Raw genomic sequence first — 14045 nt, 5'->3', positions numbered from 1 at the left:
GGCCGGGCGCGGTGGCTCATGCCTGTAATCCCAGCACTTTGGGAGGCCGAGGCGGGTGGATCACGAGGTCAGGAGATCGAGACCATCCTGGCTAACACGGTGAAACCCCATCTCTACTAAAAATACAAAAAAAAAAAAAGTTAGCTGGGCGTGGTGGCGTGCGCCTGTAGTCCCAGCTACTCCAGAGGCTGAGGCAGGAGAATGGCGTGAACCCGGGAGGCAGAGCTTGCAGTGAGCCGAGATCACACCACTGCACTCCAGCCTGGGTGACAGAGCAAGACTCCGTCTCAAAATAAATAAATAAATAAACTCACTAATCTTTTCTTCTGCAATGTCTAACATATCATTAATCCTATCTAGTGTGTTTTTTAATTTCACTAATTGTAGTTTTTATTCCTAAAATTTTAATTTGAATATTTTGATAAGTACTATGTCTCTACTTAATTTTGAAGGACATGGAGTATAACACCTTTTAAATATCTTTGTCTGTTATTTCTAACGTGTGAGTTCTGTGTCAGTTTTAATTGATTGATTATTCTACTTATTAAGGGTCATGTTTTCTTGCTTCTTTGCATGCCGGAATATCTTTTTTTTTTCATTATACTTTAAGTTTTAGGGTACATGTGCACATTGTGCAGGTTAGTTACATATGTATACATGTGCCATGCTGGTGCACTGCACCCACTAACTCGTCATCTAGCATTAGGTATATCTCCCAATGCTATCCCTCCCCCCTCCCCCCACCCCACAACAGTCCCCAGAGTGTGATATTCCTCTTCCTGTGTCCATGTGATCTCATTGTTCAGTTCCCACCTATGAGTGAGAATATGCGGTGTTTGGTTTTTTGTTCTTGCGATAGTTTACTGAGAATGATGTTTTCCAATTTCATCCATGTCTCTACAAAGGACATGAACTCATCATTTTCTATGGCTGCATAGTATTCCATGGTGTATATGTGCCACATTTTCTTCATCCAGTCTATCATTGTTGGACATTTGGGTTGGTTCCAAGTCTTTGCTATTGTGAATAATGCCGCAATAAACATACGTGTGCATGTGTCTTTATAGCAGCATGATTTATAGTCCTTTGGGTATATACCCAGTAATGGAATGGCTGGGTCAAATGGTATTTCCAGTTCTAGATCCCTGAGGAATCGCCACACTGACTTCCACAATGGTTGAACTAGTTTACAGTCCCACCAACAGTGTAAAAGTGTTCCTATTTCTCCACATCCTCTCCAGCACCTGTTGTTTCCCGACTTTTTAATGATTGCCATTCTAACTGGTGTGAGATGGTATCTCATTGTGGTTTTGATTTGCATTTCTCTGATGGCCAGTGATGATGAGCATTTTTTCATGTGTTTTTTGGCTGCATAAATGTCTTCTTTTGAGAAGTGTCTGTTCATGTCCTTCACCCACTTTTTGATGGGGTTGTTTGTTTTTTTCTTGTAAATTTGTTTGAGTTCATTGTAGATTCTGGATATTAGCCCTTTGTCAGATGAGTAGGTTGCGAAAATTTTCTCCCATTTTGTAGGTTGCCTGTTCACTCTGATGGTAGTTTCTTTTGCTGTGCAGAAGCTCTTTAGTTTAATTAGATCCCATTTGTCAATTTTGGCTTTTGTTGCCATTGCTTTTGGTGTTTTAGACATGAAGTCCTTGCCCATGCCTATGTCCTGAATGGTAATGCCTAGGTTTTCTTCTAGGGTTTTTATGGTTTTAGGTCTAACGTTTAAGTCTTTAATCCATCTTGAATTGATTTTTGTATAAGGTGTAAGAAAGGGATCCAGTTTCAGCTTTCTACCTATGGCTAGCCAGTTTTCCCAGCACCATTTATTAAATAGGGAATCCTTTCCCCATTGCTTGTTTTTCTCAGGTTTGTCAAAGATCAGATAGTTGTAGATATGCGGCATTATTTCTGAGGGCTCTGTTCTGTTCCACTGATCTATATCTCTGTTTTGGTACCAGTACCATGCTGTTTTGGTTACTGTAGCCTTGTAGTATAGTTTGAAGTCATGTAGTGTGATGCCTCCAGCTTTGTTCCTTTGGCTTAGGATTGACTTGGCAATGCGGGCTCTTTTTTGGTTCCATATGAACTTTAAAGTAGTTTTTTCCAATTCTGTGAAGAAAGGCATTGGTAGCTTGATGGGGATGGCATTGAATCTGTAAATTACCTTGGGCAGTATGGCCATTTTCACGATATTGATTCTTCCTACCCATGAGCATGGAATGTTCTTCCATTTGTTTGTATCCTCTTTTATTTCCTTGAGCAGTGGTTTGTAGTTCTCCTTGAAGAGGTCCTTCACATCCCTTGTAAGTTGGATTCCTAGGTATTTTATTGTCTTTGAAGCCAAGATTCATAAAGCAAGTCCTGAGTGACCTACAAAGAGACTTAGACTCCCACACATTAATAATGGGAGAATTTAACACCCCACTGTCAACATTAGACAGATCAACGAGACAGAAAGTCAACAAGGATACCCAGGAATTGAACTCAGCTCTGCACCAAGCGGACCTAATAGACATCTACAGAACTCTCCACCCCAAATCAACAGAGTATACATTTTTTTCAGCACCACACCACACCTATTCCAAAATTGACCACATACTTGGAAGTAAAGCTCTCCTCAGCAAATGTAAAAGAACAGAAATTATAACAAACTATCTCTCAGACCACAGTGCAATCAAACTAGAACTCAGGATTAAGAATCTCACTCAAAACCTCTCAACTACATGGAAACTGAACAACCTGTTCCTGAATGACTACTGGGTACATAACGAAATGAAGGCAGAAATAAAGATGTTCTTTGAAACCAACGAGAACAAAGACACAACATACCAGAATCTCTGGGACACATTCAAAGCAGTGTGTAGAGGGAAATTTATAGCACTAAATGCCCACAAGAGAAAGCAGGAAAGATCCAAAATTGACACCCTAACATCACAATTAAAAGAACTAGAAAAGCAAGAGCAAACACATTCAAAAGCTAACAGAAGGCAAGAAATAACTAAAATCAGAGCAGAACTGAAGGAAATAGAGACACAAAAAACCCTTCAAAAAATTAATGAATCCAGGAGCTGGTTTTTTGAAAGGATCAACAAAATTGATAGACTGCTAGCAAGACTAATAAAGAAAAAAAGAGAGAAGAATCTAATAGATGCAATAAAAAATGATAAAGGGGATATCACCACCGATCCCACAGAAATACAAACTACCATCAGAGAATACTACAAACACCTCTACACAAATAAACTAGAAAATCTAGAAGAAATGGATAAATTCCTCGACACATACACTCTCCCAAGACTAAACCAGGAAGAATCTCTGAATAGACCAATAACAGGATCTGAAATTGTGGCAATAATCAATAGCTTACCAACCAAAAAGAGTCCAGGACCAGATGGATTCACAGCTGAATTCTACCCGAGGTACAAGGAGGAACTGGTACCATTCCTTCTGAAACTATTCCAATCAATAGAAAAAGAGGAAATCCTCCCTAACTCATTTTATGAGGCCAGCATCATTCTGATACCAAAGCCAGGCAGAGACACAACAAAAAAAGATAATTTTAGACCAATATCCTTGATGAACATTGATGCAAAAATCCTCAATAAAATACTGGCAAAAGGAATCCAGCAGCACATCAAAAAGCTTATCCACCATGATCAAGTGGGCTTCATCCCTGGGATGCAAGGCTGGTTCAATATACGCAAATCAATAAATGTAATCCAGCATATAAACAGAGCCAAAGACAAAAACCACATGATTATCTCAATAGATGCAGAAAAAGCCTTTGACAAAATTCAACAACCCTTCATGCTAAAAACTCTCAATAAATTAGGTATTGATGGGACGTATTTCAAAATAATAAGAGCTATCTATGACAAACCCACAACCAATATCATACTGAATGGGCAAAAACTGGAAGCATTCCCTTTGAAAACTGGCACAACACAGGGATGCCCTCTCTCACCACTCCTATTCAACATAGTGTTGCAAGTTCTGGCCAGGGCAATTAGGCAGGAGAAGGAAATAAAGGGTATTCAATTAGGAAAAGAGGAAGTCAAATTGTCCCTGTTTGCAGACGACATGATTGTATATCTAGAAAACCCCATTGTCTCAGCCCAAAATCTCCTTAAGCTGATAAGCAACTTCAGCAAAGTCTCAGGATACAAAATCAATGTACAAAAATCACAAGCATTCTTCTACACCAGCAACAGACAAACAGAGAGCCAAATCATGAGTGCATGCCGGAATATCTTTCGCTGGAGGAAGACATTGTGAGTTTTACCTTTATGGGTGCTGGGCATTCTAATATTCCTATAAGTACAATTGAGCATTGTTCTGAGATGCAGTTAAATTATGTGAAAACGGTTTGATTTTGGGGAATCTTACTTTTATGATTTGATAGACATGTCAGAAGCAGTGCTAGGTAAAGGTCTAATTATTTCCCACTTACTGAGGCAAGACCTTCTTGAGTACTCTACACAGTGCCCCATGAATTATGAAAATTTCCACTTTGGCTGGTGAAAAAAAGAACAATTCTCAGCCGTTGTGAATGTCAGGCACTGTTCTTTCTGATTCGTTCAGGTAATGTTTTTCCTGGCCTCAGGTAGTTTTCTCACATGTGAGCACTGACTGGTACTCAGCTATAAGTCAGGGTTTGTTCGTTGCCTATTTCCTGGATTCCTTTTTGGTGCAACTCTCTTTTTGTAAACGCTCTGTCTTCTGAACTCCAGCTACTTGGGCATCCTTGGACCCTTAGTTCCCTGTTCTCAACCTAGGGAATCTGCTGGAATCTACCAGTGATCCCCACCCCTGTGTCATGACCTGAAAATGCTCTTAAGGAAGTAATCTGGGGCAAACATGATGTTCATCTTGTTTGTTTTCTCTCTCTGTGGTATCACTCTCCTGCATTGCCTGATAGCCACTGTCCAGAAAACCATTGTTTCATATATTTTGCTGGATTTTTAAATTTGTTTCAAACAGCATGATAAATCCATTCTTGTTTTTCCACTTTTGCCAGAAAGCAGAAGTCACTGTCACAAAATTTTGCAGCCAAAAAAACAAAGCAAAACAAAACCTTGTTTGTAGAAATCTTATTTATCCCTTTCTAGATTTTTAGAAATATTTTATATTCAACATATTGCTTCAGTGTAAATGTTTGTATACTCCTCAAATCTATATGTTAGAATCCTCTTTCTCACAGTGATGGTATCAGGACAAGGGCCTTGTGAGAATACTACTAATTGCCTTCTGGCAACACTGCCATTTGAAAGATAATAATAACAACAACAATAATAAATGGATATTGAATGCTTGCCATGATGAGATATAATCAGACTCATAAATCCAGCTCAGAGACTAGGCTATTTAGTGCCTACTTGACAAAAAGGGCTGATTAGTAATAATATTAGTTAATGCTAAAAACATATATTATCCACCAGACATTATTGTAATTCTTGACATATATTTACTAATATGATCTCTATAATTACTCTATGGGAATGTTGTGTTTCTATATTCATTTTATAGGTGGGGTAACCAAGGCATCAAGAAGTTAAGTTATTTCTCCAAGGTCTCTCACCTAGTAAATGACAGAACCAAATATGAGCCCAGCAGTATTATTCCAGAGTCCTCCTCTTATAATAATCTCTCTCAATTAGCCTTTAAATTTGTTTAAAAATGAAAATCAGCGATTATCACAGCTCTGTGCATGTAGGAGTTCAATTTTTCTCAGAAGATGCAAAGAAAATCTCTGAACTATTTTTGCAGCAGTACTCATATATGCATGCAGGGAGAATATTGGGTATAGCCCAATATTCTGTCATTAAGTTCTCTTGCCAAAGTTCTTTAGTCTGTTTTAGGACAGAAATGATTGCAAAATGCTGAGTTGTGGATTGTCCATCTAGTGCTGTCTGATAAAATGTTCTGTGATGATCTAAATGTTTCTGTCTGTAGCATCCAATAGCCAGTAGACATTCATGGGCATTGAACCCTTGAAATGTGAATAGTGTAACTGAGAAATGAAATTTTTAATTTAGTTTAGTTAAATTTAAATAAAACAGTCACAGGTGGCTAAAAGTTACTGTATTGAGCAGAGTAGATCTGTGATGGAGAAGTTTCCACTTGTCATCACAAAGGACAGCACAAAAAAGCTTTTGTAAGATACTAATTAAAACCTATGAGAACCAAAATAAAGCTCTTCTAGCCACTCTCTATGATTTCATTCCACCCACTCTTCCTCTTCCCTCTTCCCTGCCAGACAAAACACACACAACATAAACACACGCATAACACACAGACACAGACTGTCTGTCTGTCTCTCTCTCTCTCTGTGTCTCTCTCTCTGTCTCTCTCTCTCTCTCTCTCTCTGTTTGTCTGTCTCTCTATCACATCAGAAAAATAGTTATTTCCTGAGTAGTATGTCCTGGACTTCCGTGTTGACCAGGACTTGCTACTGTTGTTTTCTCTGCCTGAAATGCCCCTCCCCACTAGCCTTGCAAATGTCTCCTTCCTTCTCAAAATCTCATATTTCCTTTCTTGGTCCCCTGAGTCCCCTTAACAGAATTGATTGTTCCTGTGTTCCTAGGTGTGATGGTTAATTGTATGCGTCAACTCGCCTGTGCCATGGTGTGCTCAGAGTAAACATTATTTCTGGCTGCGTCCATTGGGGTATTTCCACATGAGATTAGCATTTCAATCAGTGGACTCAATAAATAAAGTAGATGGTTGTCACAGGTATAGGTTGGCACCATCCAACCTGTTGAAGGCCCAAATAGAACAATAACAACAAAAAAAAAAAAATGGAGGAAGGAGGAATTTTTCCCCTTTGCTTCCTGCCTGATTGCCTGAGCTGAGATATCAGTCTTCTCCTGCACTTGAACTGAAATTTACACCTTCCGCTCCCCTGGTTCTCAGGCCTTCAGAATTGGACTGGAATTATACCACTGGCTTTACTGGGTCTCCAGCTTGCAGATTATGAGACTTTTCAGCCTCCATAATTGTGGGATCCAATTCCTCACAATTTCTCTCTCTCTCTCTGGAGAACTCTGACTAATACACTAGCTATAAATGACCTCTGTGATTTAAAATTAATTTTTTATCAACTGAGGATGGATTGCTGGATTAGTAAAAAAAAAAAAAAAAAAGAGAATGGGGACTAGAAGACCACAATCCAAACTGATTTCACAGAACTGCACAGGGCATGAAATGTCCCTGGTAGCACGTCAACCAATCATGTTTTGTAACAATCTCAGCTTTGCTCCAATTATTCAAAAGATGATTAGTACATATTACTTTTGACAGTTTTGCTATATTTCCTTCAGTTTAGCAATGAGAATTTGTGTTACAAATGCACCTCATTATCTTGTGTAAAACATAGAACTTCCAGTTTGGGGCTTTTTAGTAGAAAACAATGGCATGCAGGATACTGATATGACTCCTGTGAATGAGTTGACTTCAGGAGCCCAACTTTACTCTGATGCTATTTAATATGCCCAAGGTATCCCCATAGTTTGCAAGGATAAGGCAGACTACAAAAGAAATCTTTAAAGGTGCCTTCCAAGAAAAGTGTAAATATTAAATTTGAATATCTCTCACTACTAATGGGAAGTCAAGATGCACCCCTCAGATAAAAAGAACTTGCTATTCACCTGGAGTAGTGCAGTCAGTTGAGAGCCTCCAGCTCTAATGCCCTCAGAAGGCTGGATAGCTCCCAGCCAATGCCTGGCTATGATGTACCAGGGCCTAGCCATCTGCCCCTTATGCAGAGCTCCTCCTCTGTCAATGTTTGCACCAGAGCTCTCTTTTGCTTGGCCGAGGTTTTATCAGTACTATACTTATTGCCCTTTAAGGCTAGTCATATCCAATCCTCCTTCCTTCCTATTCTCCTTTCCACAGCGGTCAGACTTACATCACAGTCTGAGTCTTTCCCTGTCTATTCCTACTCCCTTTTCCCCTTTATCTTTCACTGGAATTACTCTTGATTAATTTCTTGCTCTTGTAATTACATTTTGGTGTCTGTTTCCCAGGAGACATAAACTGATAGAATTAGATCCAATTTTAGAAACAGGAATCAGGCCTATAGAAGCACAGGACTTGCCTCCATGGCCTCTCCATCTGCTTCTAGGTTGAATCAGGAAGAGGAACATATATTGTTTATTAGTTTTTATTCATTTTTTCTTTAAAAGTTGGTCTTTTGTGGAACTGTGTTCCAGAAACAGAAATAGGTTCAGCTACTGCCAAGAACTTTTTCCCCTATTTGATCCATAAAGTAAAAGAAGGTCACTGTAACTGGCAAAGTGGGATTATCTAGTTTTGCTATGCCAGTAAGAACGAATTAAGACAATTTTTTTCCAATAGGAACATACATCAATATAAACCCATATAAATGTGTATAATTTTTCTATTGCCTAGAAAAGATCTATAATTCTGTTTCTTAGCATATATGCTTCCCACTAGACCAAACACAAATTTGAAAAGAAAAAATATTCTGGAATTGTCTCTTTTTTGAAAAACATATGAAATATTTATGCTTAGGCCAATCATAAGAAAAACCCTAAATTCAAATGCAGAATTCTCTAAATTCTTTGGCTTATTGTAGACACAACTAGAACATCCTGATATTCAGAAGTTTGGCTTTGTAGAATGATGATACCTCAATTAAATCTAACCATCCTGTGGAAATTTAGATTATACTTGGTAGTAAATCATAATTCTGTGAAGACATTACAAAGCTTATAAAACTATACGATTTTTTTCACATATTAAAATAAGTAAGAAATCAATTTAAACTTATTTGAACTCCTTTTCTGAAAGGACCTTTAGAGGTTGTTTTTAAGCCACCACCAACACTGGCTTTATTGTTTTAAAGCTATTTATCAGCATTTAATGGAAAAAATGGAAAACAGAGTTACCTATATTGCTTACAAATTACCTCTAAATTATTTAGTTTATTTTTAAAGGTAAAATCCCTCCTCAAATAACAAATATCCATCATATATGTCTTTATCACCCCTGAGAGGCTGTAAATAAATACTGGCAGATTATAAAGACTTGTTAATGAGGAATTACACACCAGTAACTCCAAGACAGACCTGGAGGACATAAAGTTCCACAACATGACCAGATCAAGTGGTGAAAGATCAGAAGCCAAAGTGAGGGGCTCGGGAGAGATCCCAGGACATCTGGGTGCTAAACCTGTCTCTGCCATCTTGGAGAAGTTCTTGAACTTTCTGGGCCATTTTCTCACTCAGACTGTGAGAGGACAGGTTTTGAGGATGTCTAAAGTTCATTCCTGAGTTAGCAAGGCTACTTCCCTTAGATAAGAAGAGCCAGGGGTGAACCATAAATATTTCTCCAAGGTGTACAGTTGGAGCATAAAGAAAAACCTAAGCAGTCTTTCCCTCCATCTTCTCACAGAAGATTGATTTAGAAAAAATTAATCTTCAAGTACAAATGAAAAGATGTTTAACTAGTCATAAAACCTGCAAGTGTGATTAAATGGAAGCAAGCAGTTGAACACAAATTGGGATGCTTTGCACCCTTCTCAATCTTTAATCTGCCCTTTACACACCAGATTCAGGGCCTCCACCAGAGGGGTCATTAAAGACCTAGGGATTACAACAGAAGGTTTTTAGTAAGAAGGCTCTTAGTTTTTCCCTACAATATGCTTGCTGCACATGCTGGTCAAATAAATTCAGCCCATTTGACTAAACAGAATATTTCTCGTACCTTTTTTTTTTTTTTTTTTTTTTTTGAGACAGAGTCTTGCTCTGTCGCCCAGGCTGGGATGCAGTGGCATGATCTCAGCTCACTGCAACCTCTGCCTTCCGGGTTCAAGTGATTCTTTTGTGTCAGCCTCCCAAGCAGCAGGGACTACAGGTGCATGACATCACGCCCAGCTAATTTTTGTATTTTTAGTAGAGACGGGGTTTCACCATATTGGTCAGGCTGGTCTCGAACTCCTGACCTCAGGCGATCCACCCACCTCGGCCTCCCAAAGTGATGGGATCATAGACATGAGCCACTGGGCCTGGCCTAGAATGTTTATCTTCTGAGCTACTATTTTAAACACATAGAATAGAACTTTTGCATTTCTAAGACCACATAAAATAGTGTTCTCTTTTAATCTGGAAGACCTATCACTATCATCATTGATACAACATCTACTCAGTTACACGCCTGATTTTCAAAAGTCAAACCCATGTTGTGATCATTACACAAGAAAGGAATTGAAGATAGGGAATACTGAAGATGTGGAATATTATCTCTGAAGAAACCTAGATTAAACTTTGTATGTCATATTCATTTTAGTCAAATTATAGGCCTTTAATAATCCAACTTGAACACAGCTGGGAGTGTCCTTCTCATTAATCTAGGTCTGATGATATGTGCAAAGCCATACTATTGAAGGGAAGAAATAAGAAGACTGGCAATCGAAACATAATAAACGAAGTGCCATAAGAAGAAATACCTAAAATCCAGTTTGAGGAGATGAAGAAAGCAAGATAGGAATGGGAACCTGAACAATGAGAGTAGCAGCTAGATTTTGGCGGGGTTTGGGGGAAAGGGGAGAACACTGGGTCAGAACAGTATTTGTAAAGGTTCCCGAAGCACAAGAGATCAGAAAGTATTTAGGACTAAGTATAGAGTTTGGGAGAATGGGAGCAGATAATGATGAATAGAAAGATTGGAGAGGCAAGTGGGACCAGATCATGATGGAAGGACATGTTCCTTGAAACTCCATTTCCAAACACTTTTCACCTATATTCTGAATCTTCATTTTATCTCCACAACAAACATGCTTAGGAAGCATACTGTCATTTTCTTTTTCTTTTTTTTTTTTTTTAAGACAGGGCCTCATTCTGTCACCCATGCTGGAGTGCAGTGACATGATCGTAGCTCACTGTAATTTCACACCTCTTGGCTCAAGTGATAGATCCTCTCACTTCAGCCTCCCAAGTAGCTAGGACTACTGGCGTGAGTCATCACACCCAGCTATTTTTATTTATTTATTTATTTATTTTGTAGAGACAGGGTCTTGCTATGTTGACCAGGTTATACTGACATTTTTATAAAAGTAAAATGTAAAAGTAATTTTTAATAAAAGTAAAAAGTGAAAGTAAAGTGATTTGCTAACATTTCTTTAACAAATGTGCTCTATATTCTATTCATAATACTGTCTCCTGTATATTAAAATGTTAAAAGGTGGCTGGGAGGAATGTTGATAGCAAGTGTTCTCTTGCCATTTATTCTGCATCTCACAAGTTCCTCCTAAGCCACACACTTCCACACCCATCTGCATCACCCATTAGAAAATTCATCCATGGCTTTTATAGGATTTAAGCCTTAGACTGATTCCCTAGGGGGTCGTTGGCAGAAATAAAAAGTGACTCATTGGACAGAATTAGCATCCTGGGATTCTTGCTTCTATTTTTAATGGTATTAGATCCAGAGAATTCAAGTTATTAATGACAAACTTCATGGGCAAGTTAACCAAGTAAGAATGACAAACGAAATTTTCTCTGGAGTATAAATTGCACAGTCACCAACAACTTGGCAAGGTGTTAGGAGCAAAATTTGTACAACAGTTGAGTAGCGTGGTGACTTGGCAGTCCTCTCCATATGAGTGACTTGTCACTGGCTGTGACATATACTAAGCTAAATCTAGACAGAAGAGGCTTTTAAGTAATATAAAATTGATAGTTGAACTCTGACTGGGTCTTAGCATTTATTTCTCATTTGTCCAAAATTCATTTTTTCAGTCAGATGAAACAATGCCCAAGACATTGAAAGTCAGTATGTGTTGAAAACAGGATTATTAATTTTTGATCAAGTAAAATCCATGTTTTCATGTCTTCTCAATTCTTCCTAGGCACTCTTGAGTTGGGAAGCATAAACAGTATTGAAAATAATGAGTTAAAAAAAAATCTAGGACACAAATACAGATATTCAGTTTTGTTGAGATTTCTTACAGTGATCTGTACTCCACGGCATAGTTTAAATATATCACAGTTTTGCTATTGGAAGTCTGGTAAGCTTCCCATCTAGACAAAGTTTTGGAAATCATATTATGTATTAGGCAAAATATGACTATATGATACTACATTTTAATTAAAGATTAATGGGCATATTAGAAGTTTCTCAAAGTTAGGCTAGAAATATATCTCAAATTACCCTAAGGAAACAGACAGAAAGGAGGAAATTTATCATCTTAAGTAAGTGGGCAGTCTGTCATGGGTCAGGTACAAATAGATTGAGGAGACCATGCAATGTCATCAGGCTCTCTTCTTCACCTCTGGATCTGCTTGCCTTGATGTGCTCTTCATTCATAAGTTGATATTGTTAGGTTTTGCGTCCCCATCCAAATCTCATCTTGAATTTTAATCCCCATAATCCCCATAATCCCCATGTGTCAAGAGAGAGACCAGGTGGAGGTAGTTGAACCACTGGTGTAGGTTCCCCCATGCTGTTCTTGTAATAGTGAGTTCTCATGAGATCTGATGGTTTTATAAGGTGCTCGTCCCCCTTCGCTCAGCACTTCTCCTTCCTGCTGCCTTGTGAAGAAGGTGCCTTGCTTCCCCTTTGACTTCCACCATTATTGTAAGTTTCCTGAGGCCTCCCAAGCCACGCTGAACTGGAGTCAGTTAAACCTCTTTCCTTTATAAATTACCCAGTCTCGGGCAGTTTGCTATGGCAGTGTGAAAACGGACTAATATATAGATTTTCCAAGTCTTGGCAAAACAGTGCCTCTGAGCTCCATTATTCTTACAGCTGCAGATTACAGTGAAAGCAAACACCGCTCATCCTGGCAATTAGAATTACAACCTGATTTGAGCTACCTGCCCATCCTTGATCACAGTTTGGAGATGAATAATGAGCACTTGACTGACCTTGTTGATTGACCCTGAATTTAGTTGACCTTGAAGTAGGAAATGGGTTGCTTCTCCAGAAGAAAAAAGTGCAGAGCAAGTAAAAATAAATAAATAAATATCTTGCAGATGTCTTCTACACAGGCAAATCAAATACAGAAAACATTTCTCTTTTGGTAGCCAAAATATCTTGCAGATGTCATCTACACAGGCAAATCAAATACAGAAAACATTTCTCTTTTGGTAGCCAAAATAGATAAGCATCTTTAGAAAACACTTTTTCACAATATTTTCTACGTATTTGAAGAATATGTTATTATGCTATTAGAAGGGAAAAGATCATCTTGCCCTTCTACCAACACAAATTGCTTAAAATCACAAAATGTTTTCCCAGTAACCAAACTATTAAAATACATCTTAATGGACTTAGTTACTTTAAATTCAAGTAACTGTGAGTTAACATATTCTCTGTAGTGAAAACAAAAACAAAACTTTGCTCATAATATATCTTAATGGAAGTTAATTAGCTGACACAGCTGGCAAAGAAAACAAATTAAGAAACAGAATGATATTTAGGCAGCTAACTAAATTAAAAAGCAGGTCTCTGTTTCTGGAACCTGTCATTGTGCTATATGACCCCAAGCTCTCAAGCTTATTGCTAAAAATCCCTAGTATCGTTCGAAACTTTCTTTCCCTCAGATACTTTTAATAAAATGTTGACAAATTCATCTCTGTACACAACTTAGAAAAAAAACCCTTTATTCCATGAGTGCTCAATAAATAGATGTTTACTTGTAATCTGTTGTTCTGATAGCTGACTATGGGATTGGAGGCAGGGAAAAAGCAGGCAGGGGCAGCGGGAGGAGGGAGAACAGGCGGTGAAGACAGGGAACATTCAGTGTTTCATGTTAGACCTTAAAAACAAAAGAAAGGAATTCTGAAAGCTGGCACAGTTATCACATTATAAACAAAATGCCTTCCCAAGCAGATTGTATAAAAGGCATTTCACAAGTTAAACAATTCCCCTACTGCCACGGTTGTGAAAGAGCAAAGACTAAAAAAGGAAACAGTCTACCTTCTTTCTCAACTGGTTAAGGCAGATATTCTCAGAATCTTTGAGGCTGAATATTTCTCATATGAGTTGATTCCATAACATTCCCTCTAATTCCTATT

The 14045-nt window shown here is 38.3% G+C and overlaps 1 protein-coding gene and 1 long non-coding RNA gene across 2 annotated transcripts in view; one reads left to right on the top strand and one right to left on the bottom strand.

Moving 5' to 3' along the window:
• LOC129144335 (uncharacterized) overlaps positions 1-14045 on the bottom strand; it is a 58511-nt gene that overhangs the window by 16498 nt on the left and 27968 nt on the right. The gene's annotated exons all lie outside the window — the stretch shown is intronic.
• SHPRH (SNF2 histone linker PHD RING helicase) overlaps positions 1-14045 on the top strand; it is a 124969-nt gene that overhangs the window by 110302 nt on the left and 622 nt on the right. The gene's annotated exons all lie outside the window — the stretch shown is intronic.

This window comes from Pan troglodytes, chromosome 5, assembly GCF_028858775.2.
Source record: "Pan troglodytes isolate AG18354 chromosome 5, NHGRI_mPanTro3-v2.0_pri, whole genome shotgun sequence".
Taxonomy (NCBI): domain Eukaryota; kingdom Metazoa; phylum Chordata; class Mammalia; order Primates; family Hominidae; genus Pan; species Pan troglodytes.
Note: the sequence above shows the minus strand (reverse complement) of the source record. Positions and strands in the feature narration are given on the sequence as shown.